Source organism: Gopherus evgoodei, chromosome 21 (assembly GCF_007399415.2).
Source record: "Gopherus evgoodei ecotype Sinaloan lineage chromosome 21, rGopEvg1_v1.p, whole genome shotgun sequence".
In the NCBI taxonomy this organism is placed as follows: Eukaryota; Metazoa; Chordata; order Testudines; family Testudinidae; genus Gopherus; species Gopherus evgoodei.
Window position 1 is genome coordinate 5851577 of NC_044342.1, and position 25970 is coordinate 5877546.

Consider the following 25970-nt stretch of genomic DNA (forward strand, 5'->3'; position numbering starts at 1 on the left):
CAAGGCTGGGGACCAGGACTCCTGGGTTCTCCCCTCAAATGTGGGAGGGGAGTGAAGATTAGGGGGTAGAGTGGGGGAGGGACAGGGCTGGGATCCAGGGCTACTGCTTTTTCTGGTTTTCTCCACCTCCTGCAGCTGCCTCGATCCTTTCAATGTGTTTCTTGTTCCATATTCATTTGCTGACTTGTGTAAATCACCCCAGAGGTGGCTGCATCTCAGTGTTGGGTGAGGCACCCTTGGCTGCATCACCTCCTAACTGCGTCTCTCTCCCCCTTCGGGTGACCCTGCAGCACTCAGCAAACATCCACAAGATCATGGGGCACTTTGAGCACTGCGCAGGCAGGGGCCAGGCGCCCAGCCCTCCCTCCAGAGAATGGGACACAGCATCGAATACTTTTTACAGGGATTAAAAAGGGGCAAAGGAGGGCAAATCAGAGGAGGGGGTGGCCAGGGTCTGAGCAGGGGGTGGAAATTGACTGGTCAGGGGGTCAAGCAGCTGGAGGAAGAGTTAGGAGAGCGACTGAAGGCAAAGTCAGGGAGGTGGGAAGGAGCCGGAGTTAAGCCCGGAGGGAGGCTCTGCCAGAGGGTTAAACCCCGGCACAGGCAGGGGCCAAGGGGGAACAGTTATCCCGGTGGGCTGAGACTCCAGTGTTTGCAAACATGGGTGGGGGGAGCAGAGGGCTTTTTTATTTCCCCTCTCACAGGCAGCACCTCTCAGCATGGGCTTCCCAGGGCTGGGCTCTTAAAGGCACAGGCATCCCACTGCCTAGACCCTGCATCCTCTCTGATGTAACCTACTGAGGTGCTGCAGTGGAGACTCAATTCAGTGAAACTGGGCATTCCCTATACGCCCCCCAGCTAGGGGGCTGTACACCGCCTTCCCCGATTTTCCCCAACACCTCCTCCCTCAGTGGTCAGGTAGTTACATGCAGCGCTGCCAATGTTGTCATTGGTTGCAAATTTGAATGGAAATTGAAACGTTAACAGACTCTTTAAAAGCAGATACGACGTATGAAAACTACTTGTACCTGAGAAAGTCAAATAGGTTTGGAAAGTCTGGACAAAGCCGGGTTTCCTCACCCAGCTGTTGTGTTTGCTGACAATGTTGGTGCATTGGCTTCGGCAGTGTTGGCCAACCTTAGAATTTCAAATGATGATTTGTAAGCGAGGTATGAATGAGCTCTCCCCTGGCAGCTACTGATGACCCGGGTTGGGGGGAAGCTTTGGGACCAGATTGTATTTACATGAACTCACCTACTCTGCTGAGGTATCCAGCGGACAGAGCTGGGCTGCCTCTGCTCTACGTGCCCGGAGGAGGGAAGGTGTGTGGGGCTCCAGCCTGGGACTCTACCTCCCTCCTGCCAAGCCCTGACTATTAATCCCAGCCCTGGCACTCCTTTCTTCAAGCGCCATGTGGGCCAGAGGAAACGTGTGGTAGGAAGCACAAGGGCCAAGCTTGTGAACATCAGGTGCAGCAGCAAGAATCCCAACTATCAGGGTAGCAAGTTCTAGAGCCCTATCCCATTGTGGCTATCCCTGCCAAAAACCTGGCTCTCGGAAGTGTGAGTCACCCAGCAGGAGGGGAAAGATTCACTCTTACACAGCTGGAGACAGGAGAGTTGAGCTCTGGGGCATTACCACAAGCATGGGTGGGTGGCAAGTTTGTAGAAATTTTGGTGGTGCCCAGAACCCGCCCCCAAACTCCACCCCCACCTGCCTAAGGCTCTGGGAGGGGGTTTGGGTGCAGGATTCAGGCTTTAGGATGGAGTTTGGGTGCTGGGTGCAGGCTCCGGCAGGGTTGTAGGAAGGAGTGAGAGGTGCAGGCTCTGGGGGTGGGAAGGAGTGTGTGGGAAGGGGTGCACCCTCTGGGAGGGAGCGTAGGGCTGAGGATGAGGGATTCATGATGCAGGAGGGGGCTCAGGCAGAGTATCAGGGTTCAGAGGGAGCTCAGGGTTGGGGGTGTTGGAGAGGCTGAGGGCAGCCTGCACTAGGACTCTGGGGCTACAGTTCTGCCCAGAATCCCTCTACTCCAGCAGCAGGAGCAGGCAGGGGACAGGCACATGCTGCTTTTTGTCAGGCAGGGATGCACCACAGCAGAGGGGAGGGGTGCCAGGGGAAGAGACCCAACACCAAATATTGCTGGAGCAGGGCCCCCAGCCCTGAATGTTCCTGGAGCACGAGCACCACACATGTATATAACCTGCCGCCTATGACCACAAGCCAACACAAGGTCCCACTGAGATTTGAACTCAGATTACAGGATTCAGAGTCCTGAGTGCTGCCCATTACACCATGGGAGCAGCTTGTGCTGCCTTCTCTGCACATCGGTGACCTTCATGGGGCTGCTTGTGTAAGGGGGCTCTTGGCCCTTTACTAAAACTTAGTGTGTGTGGGGGGGGTTTGTTGGCTAGATCCCAGCACCAATAGAAGGGGGAAGGATCAATGGGAAATCAGGACCCTGAGACTGACAGTCCCCAGGGACAATGGGGAGAGGCCAAAGCTCCAAGTTAGCCGCACTGACAGGCCAGGCAGTGTAATGAGGGCGTCACCAGGCCAGGGGGTCCCATCTTCCATGGGATCTGGAACTGCCTGGGTGAGAGTGGGGCAGAGCTAAGGAGAGAGCAGGAGCCTGAGAAGAGCCGGGGAGCAGAGCTGTGCAGGTGTAGTGCCAGAAACTGCTGCATGTAGGAATTTGCAACCTGTAGCAGTTACTGATACCTGAGGTTGTTCTTATTTGCTGACTTGTCCTAATTGGCTAAAACTTGACAGTGGTTTCTCTAGCAAAGGCCAGTCCCTGGCCCCTTGGTCCAGACATCCTCCTTCATATCAGGCTAGGGTGACCAGATGTCAAAGATGAAATATTGGGATGTGGGGGGTGGAGCAAAAAAAAAAAAGCCAGAGGGCCCCCCTGCCGCCAAGCGGAAGTGGCACAACCCCATCTCCAACCAATTCTTGGCTCCAACCTCTGCTACACCCCCAGCTCCCCCATCCTCTCACTACTGGGCCCAGCCTGGGCTCCAAGCTCTGCAGCCGAGACATGATCCGGGCCCCTCCTGCAGCTCCCGGGCAAGGGGTGAACCAGGCAGCTCCTGGCAGGAGCGTGTCCGCCCCACTTGTGTCTCCGCCCCCCGCCCACCTGGGCCCTGCCTCCTCCGTGCTGCCCCAACCCCAATGCGCTGCCCGCAGGCTGCAGGGCTGGAGCAGCTTCTGCGCTGCGCTCCTGGCCATGGCCATGGCCAGTGTGCAGACCTGCGGGGGAGGGGCGCAGCCTTCCCTCTCCAGGTCTGCAAGGGGAACGTAAAGCGGATGTTCCTGCGGGAGTAAGGCGCTTCCATCCCTCCCTAGCTCCGCCAGAGGACTGGGCAGCAGCAGTATTAGCAGGGGCAGGGCGCTTGTGGTTGCGCTGGCTCTGCGAGGGGACTAGAGAGCGGCCGTTCCTGGGCGAGTGGTGTGCTAGGTTCCTTCCTAGCACAGCGACGGGAGTGGGGAGCGGCCGTTACTGTGGCGGCGGGGCACTGGGTTCCCTCCCCAGCTCTGCCAGGGACCTGGGGAGCAACCCTTCCTGCAGGATTAGGGCGCTGCCTTCTCTCCCTAGCTCTGCGAGACCACTGGCGAGCAGCCCTTCCTGCGGGATTAGGGCGCTGCCTTCTCTCCCTAGCTCTGCGACACTACTGGGGAGCGGCCGTTCCTGCGGGATTAGGGCGCTACCTTCTCTCCCTAGCTCTGCGAGACCACTGGGGAGCGGCCTTTCCTGCGGGATTAGGGCGCTGCCTTCTCTCCCTAGCTCTGCAAGACCACTGGGGAGTGGCCCTTCCTGTGGGATTAGGGTGCTGCCTACTCTCCCTAGCTCTGCGAGACCACTGGGGAGCAGCCCTTCCTGCGGGGGCGGGGCGTTGGCATCCCTCCCCAGCTCTGCCAGGGGCATGGGGAGCAGCTCTTCCTGCGGGATTAGGGCGCTGCCTTCTCTCCCTAGCTCTGCGAGACCACTGGGGAGCGGCCCTTCCTGCGGGATTAGGACGCTGCCTTTTCTCTCTAGCTCTGCGAGACCACTGGGGAGCAGCCCTTCCTGCGGGATTAGGGCGCTGCCTTCTCTCCCTAGCTCTGCGAGACCACTGGCGATCGGCCCTTCCTGCGGGGTCGGGGTGCTGGCTTAACCCCCAGCTCTGCCAGGGGCCTGGGGATCAGCCCTTCCTCCGGGATTAGGGTGCCACCTTCTCTCCCTAGCTCTGTGAGACCACTGGGGAGCGGCACTTCCTGCTGGATTAGGGCGCCGCCTTGTCTCCCTAGCTCTGCGAGACCACTGGGGAGCAGCCCTTCCTGCGGGATTAGGGCGCCGCCTTCTCTCCCTAGCTCTGCGAGACCACTGGGGAGCGCCCCTTCCTGCGGGATTATGGCACCGCCTTCTCTCCCTAGCTCTGCGAGACCACTGGGGATCGGCCCTTCCTGCGGGATTAGGGCGCCGCCTTCTCTCCCTAGCTCTGCGAGACCACTGGAGAGCGGCCCTTCCTGCGGGATTAGGGCGCTGCCTTCTCTCCCTAGCTCTGCGAGACCACTGGGGAGCGGCCCTCCCTGCGAGATTAGGGCGCTGCCTTCTCTCCCTAGCTCTGCGAGACCACTGGGAAGCGGCCGTTCCTGCGGGATTAGGGCGCCGCCTTCTCTCCCTAGCTCTGCGAGACCACTGGGGAGTGAATGTTCCTGCGGGATTAGGGCGCTGCTTTCTCTCCCTAGCTCTGCGAGACCACTGGGGAGCGACCTTTCCTGCGGGATTAGGGCGCTGCCTTCTCTCCCCAGCTCTGCGAGACCACTGGGAAGCGGCCCCTCCTGTGGGATTAGGGCGCTGCCTTCTCTCCCCAGCTCGGCGAGACCACTGGGGAGCGGACCTTCTTGCGGGATTAGGGCGCTGCCTTCTCTCCCTAGCTCTGCGAGACCACTGGGGAGCGGCCCTTCCTGCGGGATTAGGGCGCTGCCTTCTCTCCCTAGCTCTGCGAGACCACTGGGGAGCGGCCCTTCCTGCGGGGTGGGGCGCTGGCTTCCCTCCCTAGCTCTGCCTGGGGAGCAGCCCTTCCTGCGGGATTAGGGCGCTACCTTCTCTCCCCAGCTCTGCGAGACCACTGGGGAGCGGCCCTTCCTGCAGGATTATGGCGCTGCCTCCTCTCCCCAGCTCCGCGAGACCACTGGGGAGCGACCTTTCCTGCGGGATTAGGGCGCTGCCTTGTCACGGAGTCACCGGGCGGTGCTCTGGAACTGCTCCCCACCAAGCCAGTCAGGATTTTGGGGAGCCTCCTCTCCCTTGGAGCAGACTTGTTCAGGGCAAGAAGCTCACACAGCTTCACCTCCTGTGTCTCTCCTTGGAGCATTAAGCATCCTCTGCCCCTCCGTGCGCTTCCCACAGCGAGTCCACCCCAGCGGGGTCCTGGGGAAGCCACCGGGTTCTGCATCCCCACTTTGCAGTCAGACGTGACTCTCAGCCAGCCAGTAAAACAGAGGTTTATTCGATGACAGGAACAGGGTCTAAAACAGAGCTTGTAGGTACAGAGAACCGGACCCCTCGGCTGGGTCCATTCTGGGGGGCAGTGAGCCAGACCCCCAGGTCTGCCCTCCACCCTTGACCCCAGCCAGCTCCAGACTAACAACCCCTCCCAGCCCCTCCTCTCTGCTCAGCTCCTTTCCTGGGCCAGGAGGTTACCTGATCCCTTTGTCTCCAACACCTTCAGCTGGCACCTTTGCAGAGGAGGGGCCCAGGCCATCAGTTGCTAGGAGACAGAGTGTCAGGCATTTAGGTGCACTGGCCCTTGGCTCTGCCAGATACCTGAGAACTGCCATGGGGACACTGAGGCACCAATACAGTATTCAGAGAAAACATTAAGAACTTTCCCAGTTCGTCACACGCCTCCTCTCCACAGCTCTGCGAGACCAATGGGGAGCGGTCCTTCCTGCGGTATTAGGGCGCCGCCTACTCTCACTAGCTCTGCGAGACCACTGGGGAGCGACCGTTCCTGCGGGATTAGGGTGCTGCCTTCTCTCCCTAGCTCTGCGAGACCACTGGGGAGCAGCCTATCCTGCGGGATTAGGTCACTGGCTTCCCTCCCCAGCTCTGTCAGGGGCGTGGGGAGCAGTCCTTCCTGCGGGATTAGGGCGCCGCCTTCTCTGCCTAGCTCTGCGAGACCACTGGGGAGCGACTGTTCCTGCGGGATTAGGGTGCTTTCTCCTCTCCCCAGCTCTGCGAGACCACTGGAGATCGGCCTTTCCTGCGGGATTAGGTCACTGGTTTCCCTCCCCAGCTCTGCCAGGGGCGTGGGGAGCAGTCCTTCCTGCGGGATTAGGGTGCTTCCTCCTCTCCCCAGCTCTGCGAGACCACTGGAGATCGGCCTTTCCTGCGGGATTAGGTCACTGGTTTCCCTCCCCAGCTCTGCCAGGGGCGTGGGGAGCAGTCCTTCCTGTGGTATTATGGCACTTCCTTCTCTCCCTAGTTCTGCGGGACCACTGGGGAGCGGCCCTTCCTGTGGGATTAGGGTGCTGCCTCCTCTCCATAGCACTGCGAGACCACTGGGGAGCGGCCCTTCCTGCGGGATTAGGGCGCTGCCTTCTCTCCCTAGCTCTGCGAGACCACTGGGGATCGGCCATTCTTGCGGGGGCAGGGTGCTGGCTTCCCCCCCCAGCTCTGCCAGGGGCCTGGGGATCAGCCCTTCCTCCGGGATTAGGGTGCCACCTTCTCTCCCTAGCTCTGTGAGACCACTGGGGAGCGGCACTTCCTGCGGGATTAGGGTGCCGCCTTCTCTCCCTAGCTCTGCGAGACCACTGGGGAGCGACTGTTCCTGCGGGATTAGGGTGCTGCCTTCTCTCCCTAGCTCTGCGAGACCACTGGGGAGCAGCCGTTCTTGCTGGATTAGGGCGCCGCCCTGTCTCCCTAGCTCTGCGAGACCACTGGGGAGCGGCCCTCCCTGCGGGATTAGGGCGCTGCCTTCTCTCTCTAGGTCTGCGAGACCACTGGGAAGTGCCCTTCCTGCGGGATTAGGGCGCTGCCTTCTCTCCCTAGCTCTGCGAGACCACTGGGGAGCAGCCTATCCTGCGGGATTAGGGCGCCGCCTTGTCTCCCTAGCTCTGCGAGACCACTGGAGACCGGCCGTTCCTGCGGGATTAGGTCACTGGCTTCCTTCCCCAGCTCTGCCAGTGGCGTAGGGATCAGTCCTTCCTGCGGGATTAGGGTGCTTCCTCCTCTCCCCAGCTCTGTGAGACCACTGGAGATCGGCCGTTCCTGCGGGATTAGGTCACTGGTTTCCCTCCCCAGCTCTGCCAGGGGCGTGGGGAGCAGTCCTTCCTGTGGTATTAAGGCACTTCCTTCTCTCCCTAGCTCTGCGAGACAACTGGGGAGCGGCCCTTCCTGCGGGATTAGGGCGCTGCCTTCTCTCCCTAGCTCTGCGAGACAACTGGGGAGCGGCAGTTCCTGCGGGATTAGGGTGCTGCCTTCTCTCCCTAGCTCTGCGAGACCACTGGGGAGCAGCCTATCCTGCGGGATTAGGGCGCCGCCTTGTCTCCCTAGCTCTGCGAGACCACTGGGGAGCAGCCCTTCCTGCGGGATTAGGGCGCCGCCTTCTCTCTCTAGCTCTGCGAGACCACTGGGGAGCGGCCCTTCCTGCGGGGGCGGGGTTCTGGCTTCCCGCCCCAGCTCTGCCAGGGGCCTGGGGATCAGCCCTTCCTCCGGGATTAGGGTGCCGCCTTCTCTCCCTAGCTCTGCGAGACCACTAGGGAGCGGCCCTTTCTGCGGGATTAGGGCGCTGCCTTCTCTCCCTAGCTCTGCGAGACCACTGGGGAGCGGCCCTCCCTGCGGGATTAGGGCGCTGCCTTCTCTCCCTAGGTCTGCGAGACCACTGGGGAGGGGCCTGTCCTGCGGGATTAGGGCGCCGCCTTGTCTCCCTAGCTCTGCGAGACCACTGGGGAGCGGACCTTCTTGCGGGGTTAGGGCGCTGCCTTCTCTCCCTAGCTCTGCGAGACCACTGGGGAGCGGACCTTCCTGCGGGATTAGGGTGCTGCCTTCTCTCCCCAGCTCTGCGAGACCACTGGGGAGCGGCCCTTCCTGTGGGATTAGGGCGCTGCCTCCTCTCCATAGCTCTGCGAGACAACTGGGGAGCGGCCCTTCCTACGGGATTAGGGCGCTGCCTTCTCTCCCCAGCTCTGCGAGACCACTGGGGAGCGGCCTATCCTGCGGGATTAGGGCGCCGCCTTGTCTCCCTAGCTCTGCGAGACCACTGGGGAGCAGCCCTTCCTGCGGGATTAGGACGCCGCCTTCTCTCTCTAGCTCTGCGAGACCACTGGGGAGCGGCCCTTCCTGCGTGGGCGCGGTGCTGGCTTTCCGCCCCAGCTCTGCCAGGGGACTGGGGATCAGCCCTTCCTGCGGGATTAGGGCGCCGCCTTGTCTCCCTAGCTCTGCGAGACCACTGGGGAGCAGCCCTTCCTGCGGGATTAGGGCGCCGCCTTCTCTCTCTAGCTCTGCGAGACCTCTGGGGAGCGGCCCTTCCTGCTGGGGCGGGGTGCTGGCTTCCCGCCTTAGCTCTGCCAGGGGCCTGGGGATCAGCCCTTCCTCCGGGATTAGGGCGCCGCCTTCTCTCCCTAGCTCTGCGAGTCCACTGGGGAGCAGTCCTTCCTGAGGGATTAGGGCTCCGCCTTCTCTGCCTTGCTCTGCGAGACCACTGGGGAGCGGACCTTCTTGCGGGATTAGGGCGCTGCCTTCTCTCCCTAGCTCTGCGAGACCAGTGGGGAGCGGCCCTTCCTGCGGGATTAGGGCGCTGCCTTCTCTCCCTTGCTCTGCGAGACCACTGGGGAGCGGACCTTCTTGCGGGATTAGGGCGCTGCCTTCTCTCCCTAGCTCTGCGAGACCACTGAGGAGCGGCCCTTTCTGTGGGCTTAGGGTGGTGCCTTCTCTCCCCAGCTCTGCGAGACCACTGGGGAGCGGCCCTTCCTGCGGGATTAGGGCGCCGCCTTCTCTCCCTAGCTCTGTGAGAACACTGGGGAGCAGCGCTTCCTGCGGGATTAGGGCGCTACCTTCTCTCTCTAGCTTTGTGAGACCACTGTGGAGCGGCCCTTCCTGCGGGGGCGGGGCGCTGGCTTCCCTCCCCAGCTCTGGGAGGAGAGCAGGGAGTGGCGCTTCGGACGGGGGAGGGGCCCTAGCTTCACTCCCCAGCTTTGGATAGGGACTGGGGAGTGGCTGTTGGAGTGGGGGCGGGGGCTGACTTCCTTCCCCAGCTCTGGAAGGTGCCTGGGGAGTAGCGGTTCGAACGGGGTTGGGGCGTTGCCATCCCTTCCCAGTTGTGGGAGGGGCCTGCGGAGTGGCGATACAAGTAAGAGTAGGGCACTGGCTTCCATCCCCTGCTCTGAGAGGGCCATGTGGAGTGGCGGTTCCATTGGGGGGTGGAGAGCTGGAAGGGCCGCTCCCTAGTGGTGTCGCAGAGCTAGGGAGAGGAGGCAGCGCCCTAATCCCGCAGAAAGGGCTGCTCCCCAGTGGTCTCGCAGAGCTAGGGAGAGAAGTCAGTGCCCTAATCCCATAGGAAGGGCTGCTCCCCAGTGGTCTCGCAGAGCTAGGGAGAGAAGGTGGCGCCCTTTTCCCGCAGGAAGAGCGGCTTCCCAGTGGTCTTGCAGAGCTAGAGAGAGGAGGGAGCGCCTTAATCCCGTAGGAAGGGTCGCTCCCCAGTGGTCTCGCAGAGCTAGGGAGAGGAGGCAGCGCCCTAATCCCGTAGGAAGGGTCTCTCCCCAGTGGTCTTGCAGAGCTAGAGAGAGAAGGCAGCGTTTTAACCCCGCAGGAAGGGCCACTCCCCAGTGGTCTCGCAGAGCTAGGGAGAGAAGGCAGCATCCTAATCCCGTAGGAAGGTTTGCTCCCCATGCCCCTGGCAGAGCTTGGGAGGGAAGCCAGCGCCCCGCCCCTGCAGGGAGGACCGTTCCCCAATGGTCTTGCAGAGCTAGGGAGAGGAGGCAGCGTCCTAATCCTGCAGGAAGGGCTGCTCCCCAGTGGTCTCGCAGAGCTAGGGAGAGAAGTCAGTGCCCTAATCCTGCAGGAACGGCCGCTCCCCAGTGGTTTCGCAGAGCTAGGGAGAGAAGGCAGCGCCCTAATCCCGCAGGAAGGGTTGCTCCCCAGTGGTCTCGCAGAGCTTGGGAGAGAAGGCAGCGCCCTAATCCCGCAGGAAGGGTTGCTCCCCAGGCCCCTGGCAGAACTGGGGATGGAACCCAGTGCCCCGCCGCCACAGTAACGGCTGCTCCCCATTCCCTTCGCAGATCTAGGAAGTAACCTAGCACACCACGTGCCCAGGAACGGCCGCTCTCCAGTCCTGTCGCAGAGCTGGGGAAACAATCAAGCGCCCTGCCCCTGCTAATACTGCTGCTGGCCAGTCTCCTCGCAGAGCCGGGGAGGGAACCCAGTGCCCCACCCCCGCAGGAATGGCCGCTTTACATTCCCCTTGCAGACCTGGAGAGGGAAGGCTGCGCCCCTCCCCTGCAGGTCTGCACACTGGCCATGGCCATGGCCAGGAGCACAGCGCAGAAGCTGCTCCAGCCCTGCGGGGCAGCACGGAGGAGGCAGGGCCCAGGTGGGCGGGGGGCGGAGACACATGTGGGGCAGACACGCTCCTGCCAGGAGCTGCCTGGTTCACCCCTTGCCCGGGAGCTGCAGGAGGGGCCCGGATCATGGCTCGGCTGCAGAGCTTGGAGCCCAGGCTGGGCCCAGTAGTGAGAGGATGTGGGAGCTGGGGGTGTGGCAGAGGTTGGAGCCAAGAATTGGTTGGAGATGGGGTTGTGCGACTTCTGCTTGGCGGCAGGGGGGCCCTGTGGCTTTTTTTTTTGCTCCACCCCCCACATCCCAATATTTCATCTTTGACATCTGGTCACCCTAGCCTGATATGAAGGAGGATGTCTGGACCAAGGGGCCAGGGACTGGCCTTTGCTAGAGAAACCACTGTCAAGTTTTAGCCAATTAGGACAAGTCAGCAAATAAGAACAACCTCAGGTATCAGTAACTGCTACAGGTTGCAAATTCCTACATGCAGCAGTTTCTGGCACTAGACCTGCACAGCTCTGCTCCCCGGCTCTTCTCGGGCTCCTGCTCTCTCCTTAGCTCTGCCCCACTCTCACCCAGGCAGTTCCAGCTCACATGGAGGATGGGACCCCCTGGCCTGGTGACTCCCTCATTACACTGCCTGGCCTGTCAGTGCAGCTAACGGAGCTTTGGCCTCTCCCCATTGTCCCTGGGGACTGTCAGTCTCAGGGTCCTGATTTCCCATTGATCCTTCCCCCTTCTATTGGTGCTGGGAACTAGCCAACCAACCCCCCCCCACACACACTAAGTTTTAGTAAAAGGCCAAGAGCCCCCTTACACAAGCAGCCCCATGAGGGTCACCGATGTGCAGAGAAAGCAGCACAAGCTGCTCCCATGGTGTAATGGGCAGCACTCAGGACTCTGAATCCTGTAATCTGAGTTCAAATCTCAGTGGGACCTTGTGTTGGCTTGTGGTCATAGGCTGCAGGTTATATACATGTGTGGTGCTCGTGCTCCAGGAACATTCAGGGCTGGGGGCCCTGCTCCAGCAATATTTGGAGTTGGGTCTCTTCCCCTGGCCCCTGCCTGGCACCCTCCCCTCTGCTGTGGTGTATCCCTGCCTGACAAAAAGCAGCATGCCTGTCCCATGCCTGCTCCTGCTGCTGGAGTAGAGGGATTCTGGGCAGAACTGCAGCCCCAGAGTCCTAGTGCAGGCTGCCCTCAGCCTCTCCAACACCCCCAACCCTGAGCTCCCTCTGAACCCTGATACTCTGCCCCAGTCCTGAGCCCCCTCCTGCATCATGAATCCCTCATCCTCAGCCCTATGCTCCCTCCCAGATGGTGCACCCCTTCCCACACACTCCTTCCCATCCTCAGAACCTGCACCTCTCAACCCTGCCGGAGCCTGCACCCAGCACCCAAACTCCATCCTAAAGCCTGAATCCTGCACCCTAATCCCCAGCCCAGGATCTGCTCCCCAGACCTCCCCCACAAACCCCCTCCCAGAGCCTTAGGCAGGTGGGGGTGGAGTTTGGGGGCGGGTTCTGGGCACCACCAAAATTTCTACAAACTTGCCACCCATCCATGCTTGTGGTAATGTCCCAGAGCTCAACTCCCCTGTCTCCAGCTGTGTAAGAGTGAATCTTTCCCCTCCTGCTGGGTGACTCACACCTCCTAGAGCCAGGTCTTTGGCGGGGATGGCCACAATGGGATAGGGCTCTAGAACTTTCTACCCTGATAGTTGGGATTCTTGCTGCTGCACCTGATGTTCACAAGCTTGGCCCTTGTGCTTCCTACCACACGTTTCCTCTGGCCCACATGGCGCTTGAAGAAAGGAGTGCCAGGGCTGGGATTAATAGTCAGGGCTTGGCAGGAGGGAGGAATAGTCCCAGACTGGAGCCCCACACACCTTCCCTCCTCCGGGCACCTAGAGCAGAGGCAGCCCAGCTCTGCCCGTTGGATACCTCAGCAGAGTAGGTGAGTTCATGTAAATACAGTCTGGTCCCAAAGCTTCCCCCCAACCCTGGTCATCAGTAGCTGCCAGGGGAGAGCTCATTCACACCTCGCTTACAAATCATCATTTGAAATTCTGAGGTTGGCCAACACTGCCGAAACCAATGCACCAACATTGTCAGCAAACACAACAGCTGGGTGAGGAAACCCGGCTTTGTCCAGACTTTCCCAACCTATTTGACTTTCTCAGGTACAAGTAGTTTTCATACGTTGTATCTGCTTTTAAAGAGTCTGTTAACGTTTCAATTTCCATTCACATTTGCAACCAATGACAACATTGGCAGCGCTGCATGTAACTACCTGACCACTGAGGGAGGGGGTATTGGGGAAAATCGGGGAAGGGGGTGTACAGCCCCCTGACTGGGGGGCATATAGGGAATGCCCAGTTTCACTGAATTGAGTCTCCTACTGCAGCACCTCAGAAGGTTACATCAGAGAGGAGCTGCAGTGTCTAGGCAGTGGGATGCCTGTGCCTTTAAGAGCCCAGCCCTGGCAAGCCCATGCTGAGAGGTGCTGCCTGTGAGAGGGGAAATAAAAAAGCCCTCTGCTCCCCCCACCTATGTTTGCAAACACTAGAGTCTCAGCCCACCAGGATAACTGTTCCCCCTCGGCCCCTGCCTGTGCCGGGGTTTAACCCTCTGGCAGAGCCTCCCTCCGGGCTTAACTCCGGCTCCTTCCCACCTCCCTGACTTTGCCTTCAGTCCCTCTCCTAACTCTGCCTCCAGCTGCTTGACCCCCGACCAGTCAATTTCCACCCCCTGCTCAGACTCTGGCCACCTACTCCCCTGATTTGCCCTCCTTTGCCCCTTTTTAATCCCTGTAAAAAGTATTCGATGCTGTGTCCCATTCTCTGGAGGGAGGGCTGGGCGCCTGGCCCCTGCCTGCGCAGTGCTCAAAGTGCCCCATGATCTTGTGGATGTTTGCTGAGTGCTGCAGGGTCACCCGAAGGGGGAGAGAGACGCAGTTAGGAGGTGATGCAGCCAAGGGTGCCTCACCCAACACTGAGATGCAGCCACCTCTGGGGTGATTTACACAAGTCAGCAAATGAATATGGAACAAGAAACACATTGAAAGGATCGAGGCAGCTGCAGGAGGCGGAGAAAACCAGAAAAAGCAGTAGCCCTGGATCCCAGCCCTGTCCCTCCCCCACTCCCCTCCCACATTTGAGGGGAGAACCCAGGAGTCCTGGTCCCCAGCCTTGCCCACCCCCATATTTTGATATGGCTCCATCCAACAGCTGCCCCCACAATTGCAGGGCAGTGCCATGGGGCACACCGGGGCCTCCCTGTTTGCACAGGATGGGCAATGCCAGTGCTCCAGGATGGGGAGAGATGATGCTAAGGGAGAAGCAGGCAGCAGACAGCTCCCATGACAGAGAAAGAAATGCTAGGGGATGCTGTGCTGCAAGGAGTGAATGGGGTTGGCAGGGAATGGGAGGATCTTCCCTCACAGCAGGTGCGTCTGTCTCCCTCCCAATTCCTCCCCAGCCCTACCCCAGCCCAGGCTAATCCCAGCCCAGCTACCAGGATTAAATTTGGCCTGGATTCCCCAACTGCTGGGGGTGGGGTGTGGGGCTGGGAAGAATGAGCCTCTACTCCTCCTTCCCCAGACACAGTTGCATGGGCACAGACCAAAGGAGCCTGCAGCACTGCTGCCTAGAGGAAACTGAGGCACCAGCCACTGACAGACACATCATGGCTCTCCTCATCCTCTTTTCCATATACAACCTGGCCAGGGGAGTGGGGGGTAAACTCAAGGCAGTTGCATAGTTAACCTGTGGAACTCCTTGCAAGAGGATGTTGTGAAGGGCAAGACTATAACAGGGTTCAAAAAAGAACTAGATAAGATTATGGCGGACAGGTCCATCAAGGGCTATTAGCCAGGGTGGGCAGGGATGGTGCCTGTAGCCTCTGTTTGTCAGAAGCTGGGAATGGGCAACAGGGGATGGATCGCTTGATGATTCCCTGCTCTGTTCATTCCCTCTGGGGCACCTGGCACTGGCCACTGTCAGAAGACAGGAGGATGCTGGGCTAGATGGACTTTGCGTCTGAACCAGTCTGGCCGCTCTTATGTCTCCCTTGGAGCAGCAGTGACACCCAGTGGGCAGTCAGAGTAATGCACAGAAGGGGTTTTGCTGGGCGCAGCAGTGACACCAAGTGGCCAATCAGGGGAACACACAGAGCATGTTTCCCTTGGAGCAGCAGTGACACCTCGTGGTCATTCAAAGTAATTAATGCACAGAAGGTGTTTCCCTTGATACAGCAGTGACACCTAGTGGTCAGGTGGCATAATGCACAGCGTGTGTCTGCCCTCTACAAGCAGTGACACCCACGGACCAGTCACGGTAATGCACAGAGTGTGTTTCTCACCAATCTGGGTAAGGCACAGAGCATGTTTCCCATGGAGCAGCAGTGACACTCAGTGACCTGCAGGGGTGGCATCAGACTCTTCTCCTTTAGTGGGGGACTGAGGCTACATCTACACTACAGGATAAATTTGAATTAGCTTAAACAGATTTTATAAAACAGATATTATACAGTCGATTGTGAGCATCCACACTAGGCACATGAATTCGGTGGTGTGCGTCCATGGTCCGAGGCTAGAGTCAATTTCTGGAGCGGTGCACTGTGGGTAGCTACTGTAAAATAATGAGGCCAATAATGTCGATTTGCGTCCACACTAATCCTAATCCGATATAGTAATGTCGATTTTAGCGTTACTCCTCTCGTTTTGTAGGAGTACAGAAATCGATTTAAAGGGCCCTTTAAATTGATATAAAGAGCAGTGTAGTGTGGACGGGTGCAGCGTTAAATCGATTTAACGCTGTTAGAACCAGTTTAACAGCGTAGTGTAGACCAGGCCTGAGATGGGCTAGACAAAAAAAATTGGGGAGCTGTGCCCTCCATCACCTGGCCTCACCCTTCCCAGGGGCCATGCCTCTGTTCCTTCTCAGTTAAAGGCCAGGTTCATCTCCTCTCCCCCCGGCTAGGGTTTACAGCAATACAAACTTTATTAAAATAAAATAGTAAACACAGTTTACTTAAAATTTTCTAAATCTGTCCAAATTTTAGTACTGAATCCAAAGTTCTCTTAAAGATCCCATCAGTAACCAAAACCTAAATGAAAAATTGAAACAAAAAACAAGGCTTAATTTAAAACCCAAACATTGTTTGTAAAAATAAAAACTAACAAATGCTGTAAATTAATAATTTCAACATTTTATCAAAAAAGTGTGCTACAGCAGAATGATAAAATAACATCAAATAAATAAGCATGACCTCTAAAACCTCGTATAAAGGAATTGAATCCTTGAATACTGGTCAAATCGTAATAAAATATGCAGAACTATGTCAAAACTGGTGTTGCAAGTCAGCCATTTGAATCCAGCAAATGTCAATTAAAAGCTCCATTCCAACTAAAAAAAACAAAAGAACCCAATAAACCAAAATGGTCACAGCCTGAAACAAACCTACACAGAAGCAAAATTAAACCTGTACCAGCACTGGAACAAATGATGTAAATTTCTAATTCTAACTTCTTGTTTCTCCCAGGAGGAAGGTGTTTTGCACCCCAGTAGCCAGGCTGTCACTGCAGCTTTCCTTTCACTAAATAAGATTTGTACCAAATATAAATTGCCCTCCAATTTCTCTAAGAGAAATTGAAATTGTATCTTTGCACTAATATCCCAAGTGTGCAAGTCCATCCCCTCAAAGCAGCCCCACATCCTGAGGCCAGGGGAGAATCCCAACTGGTTTGTGCATTTGTAACCCTGGGGCCTGAAGCTGATGAGAAAAAGGGAAGTGAGCCATCTTGGAGCCTTCCGATACCACCTGCGGGGAGCACAGGGATTTGACTGAGTGACATTCTGGCTAATTATCACCTTGTTCTCTGCCAGCAGGCTCCTCTGGAGAGCTCGGGAGTGATTTGACCATGGCAGCACCCTATTTACATATTAAAAGCGGGCATTTTGGGGCCAATGGGGTAAAATGTGAGTACTTTTGGGGTTGGGACCCACATGAGAAGGGATGTGGACAAACTGGAGAGAGTCCAGAAGAGGGCAATAAAAATGATTAGGAGACTGAGACACATGACTTACGAGAACCTACAGGCCATATCCTGTATGTTAAGCTAAGGCAAAGTTAGCATATCTATATTGTGACCTTTTACTCAAAGAGGAAAATCGACCTTTCTCATGTTACTTAAATAGATAAGTACCCATGCCTGTCCAAGACCTTTACCTAGACCAATCGACAATGGAGAATGGCATAGAGTTTTATTCAGTGTTGTACCCACAGATTTAACAGGTACACTACAAGGTAACTTATGTGCATATGTACATGTCATCAACAAGCACAAACATACTAGCCTATGAAGTAAATGTACCCTAATATTTTGTGCGTGAGGAATGAAATTTGGGCATAGGAGGAAGGATTTCCGGCCCTTGTGCCCTATAAAAGAGGTAACCACCTCGCTAGAGCACTTTGCTCTATCATTGTGACTTACTTCCTCCACTCTCTCTCTATGTACTAGCAGTAGGCTGTACTTGTTCTTAAACTTTAAGTTTCAAGGGAACTAGGCTAAGTTCGGTTTCCCTACGTTTTTAGTCTTTGTTTATTAAATTTTGATTTTAAGTTTAACATATTCAAGTAAATCCTAAGTAACTCTAGCTTTCCCTAAGCACAGCATCTTTCACTTAAGAATTGAGAAACCTGAACTGCAAGGCTGGTCCTGTGTCTCTTACCACCAGGTTATCAAGGAAGGCTGTGAGTATATTAACCAAAACTTTGTTGTATATAATGCCATATGTATCTTTTGAATAGCAGTAATGCAAATGTAACTTTGTAACTCAATTAAATTAAATAACATGTAAGCTAATCAATTAAATTTTCATCAAATTATCCAAATTAATATTATTAGTACACCCTACATCAGGCTACATGGGACAGAGAGTTGGAGTGCACAGGGGATGAAGGCACTGGCTCTGGGGGTGCAGACTCTGGGGTGGGGTTAGAATGAGACATTCAGGGTGCAGTAGAGAGCTCAGAGTTAGGATAGAGAATTGGGCTGTGAATACTCTGAAATGAGGCCAGGAAAGAGAAAATTGAGATGCAAGAGAGAAGTCAAGCTAGAGCAAAAAGCAGAGAAGAAGTGTGTGATTTGAGCTGCAGAGGGAAGAAAAAAATCTGTCTGTCCCCTTTCACCAAAGCATCTAAGAACCAGATGAAAGACATCTCTTCCCCACTGCAACAACAATTCCAGTTGACCTGGACTGAGGAAGGAAATCTTCTCCTTTGCAGCACTAGCAGACCTGGACTGAGTCACAACCACACCACACTCTGGTGTTCCTGGCCTGGGACATGGGAGGGGCTCCTCTCTTCTCCATTTGGGACATGGTGGGATGAGAGACGTGACAGGGCTTTACGGGAAATAATAATTTGCATGATTCATGTGCCAGTCCAAGTCCTTGTTAACCCAAACAAGCCGTTTATACTGCATGCTGATGCCAGTTTGGAGGGTCTGGGAGCAGTCCCGTACCAGGAAGTGGAAGGAAATGTAAATCTGTAGGCTTTGCCAGCTGAGGACTGTCTGATAGCGAAACTTGCTATCCCACCACCAGCAGCAGTTCTTGGTCTTGAAATGGGCCATCACTGAGGAATTTCGAGACTACTTGTGTGGTGTTCAGTTTCAGGTGTGGACAGAGAACAATCCACTGACTTATGTGTTAACAAGGGCTAAGCTGGATGCTACAAGGCAGAGATGGGTGGCTACTTTTGCTAGCCATAACTTCGCATTCAATACCAATGTGTTGTATAACAGGGAGTGTGATTTATCAGGACCACCAATTCTTGGCTAGGGGGAGGATGTAAGCAAGGTGAGAATGAACTTTACTCTGACATCTGTTGGTGATCTGTTGTAAAGGCCTTTTGTTGCTGATATGCATGCTCACACCCACCCCGCATTGCATGATGGGAGTGCATGTCCAAAGGGCTATTTCAACTGCTGTGGGATCCCCGGTCTCTTTCTTATTAGGGCAGGGGTAATAAAGTGCAGTTATTCTGGTGATATGAATCAAAGACAGTAGAACGGAACTTAGCAGTTCATGATTTCGGGACTCACCCGAACCTACATAACTCTCGTTAGGCAAGGGACATGGGTTCCAAAGGATAGTGAAATAAGAGAGATTGAAAAGGAATATTTGTATTTAGCAGCATGCTTTTCTTGTGAAGTGTTTAAATGCACATTTTATGTCCTTTGTATCTGTCTAGTTTAAAAATAGAGTTTTTTATCATTCTAATTCATATTTGGATCTATGCCACAGATAAAAAATGATTAATGACTAAATGCAATTTTGAGACATACATAAGCTGCAGGGCCTTATTCTCATTTCCACACTGAAAGTTTTAAACAACTCCATAGTTGGAGAAAATGCTTCTTTCCCCTCAGACAGCAAGAAAATTTTGCAGATTGGACTGTGGGAAGTCAGCTGTGGGACACGAAATATCTCTGCAACCAGATTCTTAGTCACAGGTCAGTGGGTGGGTTTGTGTAAATTCTGGACTCTGGGGCCAGAGCTGGGGGAGGGACCCCACAACTTTTGTGGCACATGCATCACCTCTGCAATCAACCTTTGCTACCTCACTCCATAACATCACACACAGAGCAGCCTTTCACCTCTCAGAACCAAAACATATCCTGAAAGTATCAGAGGGGTAGCCGTGTTAGTCTGGATCTGTAAAAGCAGCAAAGAGTCCTGTGTCACCTTATAGACTGACAGACGTATTGGAGCATGAGCTTTCGTGGGTGAATACCCACTTCGTCAGATGCATGTAGTGGAAATTTCCAGGGGCAGGTATATATATGCAGGCAAGCTAGAGATAATGAGGTTAGTTCAATCAGGGAGGATGAAGCCCTGCTCTAGCAGTTGAGGTGTGAAAACCAAGGGAGGAGAAACTGGTTTTGTAGTTGGCAAGCCATTCACAGTCTTTGTTTAATCCTGAGCTGATGGTGTCAAATTTGCAGATGAACTGAAGCTCAGCAGTTTCTCTTTGAAGTCTGGTCCTGAAGTTTTTTTGCTGCAGGATGGCCACCTTAAGGTCTGCTATAGTGTGGCCAGGGAGGTTGAGGTGTTCTCCTACAGGTTTTTGTATATTGCCACTCCTAATATCTGATTTGTGTCCGTTTATCTTTTTCCGTAGCGACTGTCCAGTTTGGCCAATGTACATAGCAGAGGGGCATTGCTGCCATATGATGGCGTATATTACATTGGTGGACGTGCAGGTGAATGAACCGGTGATGGTGTGGCTGATCTGGTTAGGTCCTGTGATGGTGTCGCTGGTGTAGATATGTGGGCAGAGTTGGCATCGAGGTTTGTTGCATGGATTGGTTCTTGAGCTAGAGTTACTATGGTGCGGTGTGCAGTTACTGGTGAGAATATGTTTCAGGTTGGCAGGTTGCCTGTGGGCGAGGACCGGCCTGCCACGCAAGTCCCTGATGATGCGTTGGATAGGTTTTAGCTGGGGACTGTATGTGATGGCTAGGGGAGACCTGTTGGTTTCTTTCTTGGGTTTGTCTTGCAGTAGGAGGCTTCTGGGTACACGTCTGGCTCTGTTGATCTGTTTCCTTATTTCCTCGTGCGGGTATTGTAGTTTTGAGAATGCTTGGTGGAAATTTTGTAGGTGTTGGTCTCTGTCTGAGGGGTTAGAGCAGATGCGGTTGTACCTCAGTGCTTGGCTGTAGACAATGGATCGTGTGATGTGCCCGGGATGGAAGCTGGAGGCATGAAGGTAGGCATAGCGGTCGATAGGTTTTCGGTATAGGGTGGTAGTAATGTGACCATCACTTATTTGCACCGTGGTGTCTAGGAAGTGGACCTCCTGTGTAGATTGGTCCAGGCCGAGGCTGATGGTGGGGTGGAAGCTGTTGAAATCGTGGTGGAATTTATCCAGAGACTCCTACCCATGGATCCAGATGATGAAGATGTCATCAATGTAGCGTAGGTAGAGAAGGCGGCGTGAGTGGACGACAGTTGAGGAAGCATTGTTCCAGGTCGGCCATAAAAATATTGGCATATTGTGGGGCCATGCGGGTGCCCATAGCGGTGCCATTGATCTGGAGATATATATTGTCATCAAATTTGAAATAGTTGTGTGTGAGGATAAAGGCACAGAGCTCAGCAGCCAGTTGTGCTGTGGCATCATCAGGGATTCTGTTCCTGACAGCTTGTATTTCATCTGTGTGTGGGATGTTCGTGTAGAGAGCCTCTACATCCATGGTGGCTAGGAGGGTGTTTTCTGGAAGGTCACCAATGCATTGTAGTTTCCTCAGGAAATCAGTGGTGTCACGGAGATAGCTGGGAGTGCTGGTGGCATTGGGTCTGAGTAGAGAGTCCACATATCCAGACAGTCCTTCAGTGAGAGTGCCAATGCCCGAGATGATGGGGCATCCAGGATTTCCGGGTTTGTGGATCTTGGGTAGTAGATAGAATAACCCTGGTCGGGGCTCTAAGGGTATGTTGATTTGTTCCGGTGTTAGTGTAGGGAGTGTCCTGGGTAGATTTTGCAGTTTTTAGTGTATTCCTGAGTGGGATCTGAGGGAAGTGGCCTGTAGAATTTGATGTTGGAGAGTTGTCTGGCAGCCTCCTTTTGGTAGTCAGTCCTGTTCATGATGACAACAGCACCTCCTTTATCAGCCTCTTTGATGTCTGGGTGGTTTCTGAGGCTGTGGATGGCATTGCGTTCTGCACGACTTACGTTATGAGGGAAGCAATGTTGTTTTCCCACAATTTCTGCCTGTGCACGTCAGCGGAAGCATTCAATGTATAGGTCCAGACTATCATTTCGACCCTCAGGAGGAGTCCATGTGGAGTTCTTCTTCTTGTGCTGTTGGTGGGAAGGTATCTGTGTATCAGTGCGCTGTTCAGTGTTGTCCTGAAAGTATTCTTTGTATCAGAGACGGCGAAAGTAGGCTTCCAGATTGCTGCAGAACTGTATCATGTTGGTAGAGGTGGCAGGGCAGAAAGAGAGTCTCCGAGATAGGACAGGCTTTTCCCTGCCCCAATGGCTGATGTACATACAGGGCCCTGCCTCACCTACCCACCAGCGCTCACAGGCGCAATGGCAGTAGTGGGGTCACATAGGCAACTGCCCTCAGTTGCCACCAGGGGTCACTGCAGCAATGCTACGGTGGATACATGCCAGGCATTGCTGCCCCTCGCCACCAGGAGTCACTGCTCCTGGAAGAAGGCACCGACAGGACACTCCCGTGCCTGGCCAGCAGGGGTCACTATCACTGGGGAGGGGCTATGGGGAAGCAGAGAAAGAGCAACTAACTGCAGTGGGGAAAATCATAATCTACCAGGGAGAAAGAACGGACTCCACTAGGACATCGCACCAACTCCGGCCAGGCTGGATACCAGCAATTCGGGGCTGAAGTAGCTCCAGCTAGAGGCTGGGCGGAGGCAGGTGACCTCGGTTTCTGCACTGAGCAGGCTGCTTTGGCAGCGAGGAGGGACAGGGAATCCCCCAGTCAGGGTGTTGCTGCCCAAGGAGGGAGAGATCTGCAGCACTCTTTGGAGTAGCTGGTTCAGCAGCCATGAGCCACATGCTTCTCCCTGCCTGAGCTCTCCAGCAGCACATTACGCACAGGTGTGCGTTGGATGTAAGCACCAGTGTAACAACAGGGCCAGACTCTGCTGAGTCCTGCCTGCGAGAGACAGGGGCAGAGTCAGACGGACAGATGGGGCAGGAGATGACAGAGCCAGTGGCCAAGAGCTGAACCCATCACAAGTCCAGCCTGTGACATCACCATCCGTCCCTGCAGCTCTCCATCTGTCCCGCTGTCCGTCCAGCCCTCAACCCCTCATCCGTCCCCAATGTATGTCACATACACCCCTTCACCCATCTGCCTCACACACTCATCTATTTCCTCATGCCTCCTGCTGTCCCTCTGACTGTCCCTGCAGTGCCCAGCACAAGGAGGCATAATGGACCCTGAGCAAGACTTTTGGGTGATGCAGTAATGGAGCTAGCTGGTGATAAGGGGCATCTCTAATCCCAGCCCCACTTCTCCTCTGCCCAAAGCCATGACTGTGAGCCCACCCTTCTCAGTCTCAGACCTCATAGCCCCAAAGACATTACTGGCCACTCATGCTGTGACCCAGTTACAGCAATGAGGTCTCCCTGAAGATAGGGGGTGGGAGGAGCAACCCCCTTATCCTGGCAGGCAGGACACATCCTTCCCAGTATGGCAGAGACCCTGCCCGTGGGCAGATAGACCCAGCTGAGTCCATAGGAGATTGGGGGAGGGGTAGCAGAGAAAGAGAATGCAGGCAACTGAACATGACAGGTGTCCATGAAAGGAGAGACAGAGAGAGTTTGAGTGAAAGTTGGCCAACACAGAGAGAGAAACCTAGGAGGAAGAAAGAAATTCAGAACAGGGAGTCACCCTCATGGATCCAAATTTCTGCTAGGGAGCACACACCACTCCTCGCAAGAGAGATGATCAGCCCTCGCAAATGGCAACATCATCTCCCTTGAAGCCACAGATAGTCCGGAAACCCACACCCAGATAACGGGAAGTCCCTGCCTGGAGCCAGGAGGGCTGTGACCAGAGCCCTTCCCAAACCAGATACACATCTCACCGACAGAGACGGTTACTCTCGTTCCAGTTGGGCAGCTCTTGCCTGGCATCAACAGGATTCACGCTGTCACTGCTCTCGATCATTTTCCAACTCACCTCAGGGCTGCACTCCATCCCCGTGACTTCTTTCCCCTTGGTATGAAACACAACACAAGAGGAAAAGAAAAGCAATGGTGGTGAGGTTCCTCTTCTCGCTACTCCTGCACCCCAGGGTTTTGGCTTCAACCCTCCTCCCATTCTGCCATCTCAGCTACAATTAGAAATCTGAGCCCGGGGCTCACACCTGTTTGTCTCCCCAATCCTAGGCCCTGTCCAGCATGTCTCCCTCCACAGAACTTACCTGGCCTCATCTTACACTCCATCTTCATATTGCTCTTCTCCTTCCCGGAGCTCCTGCTCTGCTCCTCAGACCTGTCTGTCCTCAGCTCTCCAGGCAGAGGGGAAGGGGCATGATGGGAACACACACGCCCCATTCCAGACTCCACACAGCATCCACAGGGCCACCAAAACACCTCAACTTCGGCCAAAACCACACCTCACCCCGAGGGAGCAAAAAGCCTTTGTGAGCACAGCACACACAAGACAGGAAAAGAGTAACCCCCACACCCAGCTCAGCCAAAGTGGGAGCTTCCTGGCCACAGGTCCATGGGGCTCATGGATGGAGAAGTTTGCTGGGCTATGGGGGTCTCTGAAGAACTAGCACAGCATGTGAATGAGTGACTGGGATGTATGTGGGTGCCTGACTGTGGGTTGGGGTGTCCAGGAGGACCCCAGGGAAGGGAATACGGAGATTAGGGATAGAGGAGGGTGGGGTTACCAAGGTGCATTGTGGGAATGTGGGATTTAGAGAGCCCAGTGTGGATGGGTGTCGGTGGGTTGGATGACCCCACAGTGGTTGAAAAGGGGAATCTGGCAGGTTTGGGTGTAGCAGAGATTGAAGATGAGGAACCTCACACCCTGGGGATGGACTGCGGGAGTGGGGGGATGGGAAAGTGGGTTCCAGCAATGAGAAATGGGTTGGAGGCAGTTAGGGGTGGGGCACTGAGGACGGGGTTGGGGGGGAGGAGGAGGAAGGGGGTGTGGGGTGCCGAGAACGGGAAGGAGGATGTCAGGGGTGGGGCGAGAGGAGGAGGTCAGTGTCGGGGTGCTGAGGACGGAGGGGGAGGAGGAGGTCGGTGGCGAAGGGAGAGGCCAGCTAGAGTGTACACGATGGGGGAGGGGATGCTGGGGGCTGAGGGATCCCCACAGATGGGGGTGGGGCTGGCGAGAGGGTCACAACAGATGGGGAGACACTGGGGGGCAGGTTGGGGGGCTTGAAGGGGCTGCTGGGGCCCTACAGAAGGAGAGGAGGGGACGGTGCTGGCAGGAGAGTCACAGCGGATGGGGGGGACACTGGGGGGGCAGGCTGGGGGAGGTTGAAGGCCCCGCAGCCCCAGGCTGCCGCTTGTGGGGCTGCTCCCAGGCAGCTTACCGCCCACCCCCCCCCGCTGCCCTCCAAGCCCAGCTGGGGGGGGGTCGGGGTGAAGCCCTTTCACTCCGCGCTGCCTCTGCCCTGTGCCCCCCGCAGCCCGGCTCCCACGGGCCCGGGGCTGCTCCCTGGGCAGGGACGTGGCAGGGGCTGGGCCTGGCGCCGGGAACTGGGTGTCTGAGCCCCTGGTCCCCCCGTGTGGAGCCGCCACTCCCCGTCCCGCCGCTGTGCTCCTCGGCCCGGCCCCGCCCGCCGGCTGCCCCATGGTGGGTGGGGGGGAAGCGAAGCCTCGGGGCAGGAACCAGGACCTCCCCCCAGGGCTGGCGTTAGACCAACCCCCAATCCCGGCCCGGCGCGGTGAGAATCTCTGCCCTGGCTGGAGGCGCCTGTTTAATGTTGGCTCAGCGGGCGGCGCTCCGGGTCTGCGGCGGGTCCTGCGCTGGCTCTGGGTCTGCGGCAGCAGGTCCCTCAGCGCCGCCGGAGATCGGGAGCGAGCGCAGGACCCGCCGCAGACTGGGAGCGCCGCCCGCTGAGCACCGCCCCGCAGGGTTTGTACCGGGGGGTTTGTTCGGTCTTCCCTGCCAAGGCCCCAGCGAGACTGTTCGAATTGGGCCCCCGCTCCCTAAAGCCAGCCAGGCTCGCCCCGCCCACGGAGTCTGTCCCGCGCTCTCTCCGCCAATCAGGGAGCGAGCAGGGGCGCGGCGAACTGAGAGCTACGGCCCCTCCTCCGATAGAGGCCGCGTGTGAGAGGGAGAACTACTCTTCCCAGTGTGCTCCGGGAGTGGGCGCGTTGCCATAGCAACCGTCCGTCACTTCTGCTCTGAGACAAGCCATGAACTACAACTCCCAGCCTGCCCCGTGGCGCTTCCGTGTTGTCTAGGGCGGGTCCCTGGGTCAACCTGACACCTCCCCCCCACAACTCCGCATCCTCGCCACGCCCCCCCAGAGAGCCCCGCCCCCCGTGCAGTGTATTAACCTGCTCCGCGTGGGAACGTGCCGCGCCGCTTCGCCCTTTCATCCCCCGCACAAAGCAGCTGATCGGGGCGGGGGCGGGAGCGCGGAGGCCGAGGACCGGGGTGGGGCAGGTCAGTGCCGGGTCTGTCTCTGTCCGGTGACTTGGTACATTTGTCTGCACCGCGGGGATGTTCCCAGCGCCCCTTGGTCGCTGGGGCTTTAACCCCCCGTCTGGGTGTGAGCTGGTTTCTGGGTGTGTCCGATGAGCCTTGAAACCGGCTCCTTGTCACTCCCCGAACTCCCGCTGTGCCCGGCCACCCAGCCCCGTCCTCCTCCCTCGGGTGAGCCCGGCTTTAACCCCCCCCCGTAGTGCCACTG

General features: G+C 56.3%; 1 long non-coding RNA gene and 2 other non-coding genes across 3 annotated transcripts in view; 1 reads left to right on the top strand and 2 right to left on the bottom strand.

Annotated features, from left to right (window-relative positions):
* LOC115638197 overlaps nucleotides 1-25330 on the bottom strand; it is a 208019-nt gene extending 182689 nt beyond the window's left edge. The window contains exon 1 of the long non-coding RNA XR_003997402.1: nucleotides 25290-25330. This is a non-coding gene — a long non-coding RNA (uncharacterized LOC115638197). The remainder of the gene's footprint in view (nucleotides 1-25289) is intronic.
* TRNAQ-CUG lies at nucleotides 2229-2300 on the bottom strand. Its single transcript has one exon. It is a non-coding gene; the product is annotated as a tRNA-Gln (tRNA).
* Nucleotides 11408-11479, top strand: TRNAQ-CUG. Its single transcript has one exon. It is a non-coding gene; the product is annotated as a tRNA-Gln (tRNA).
* Nucleotides 25331-25970: the final 640 nt, after the last annotated feature.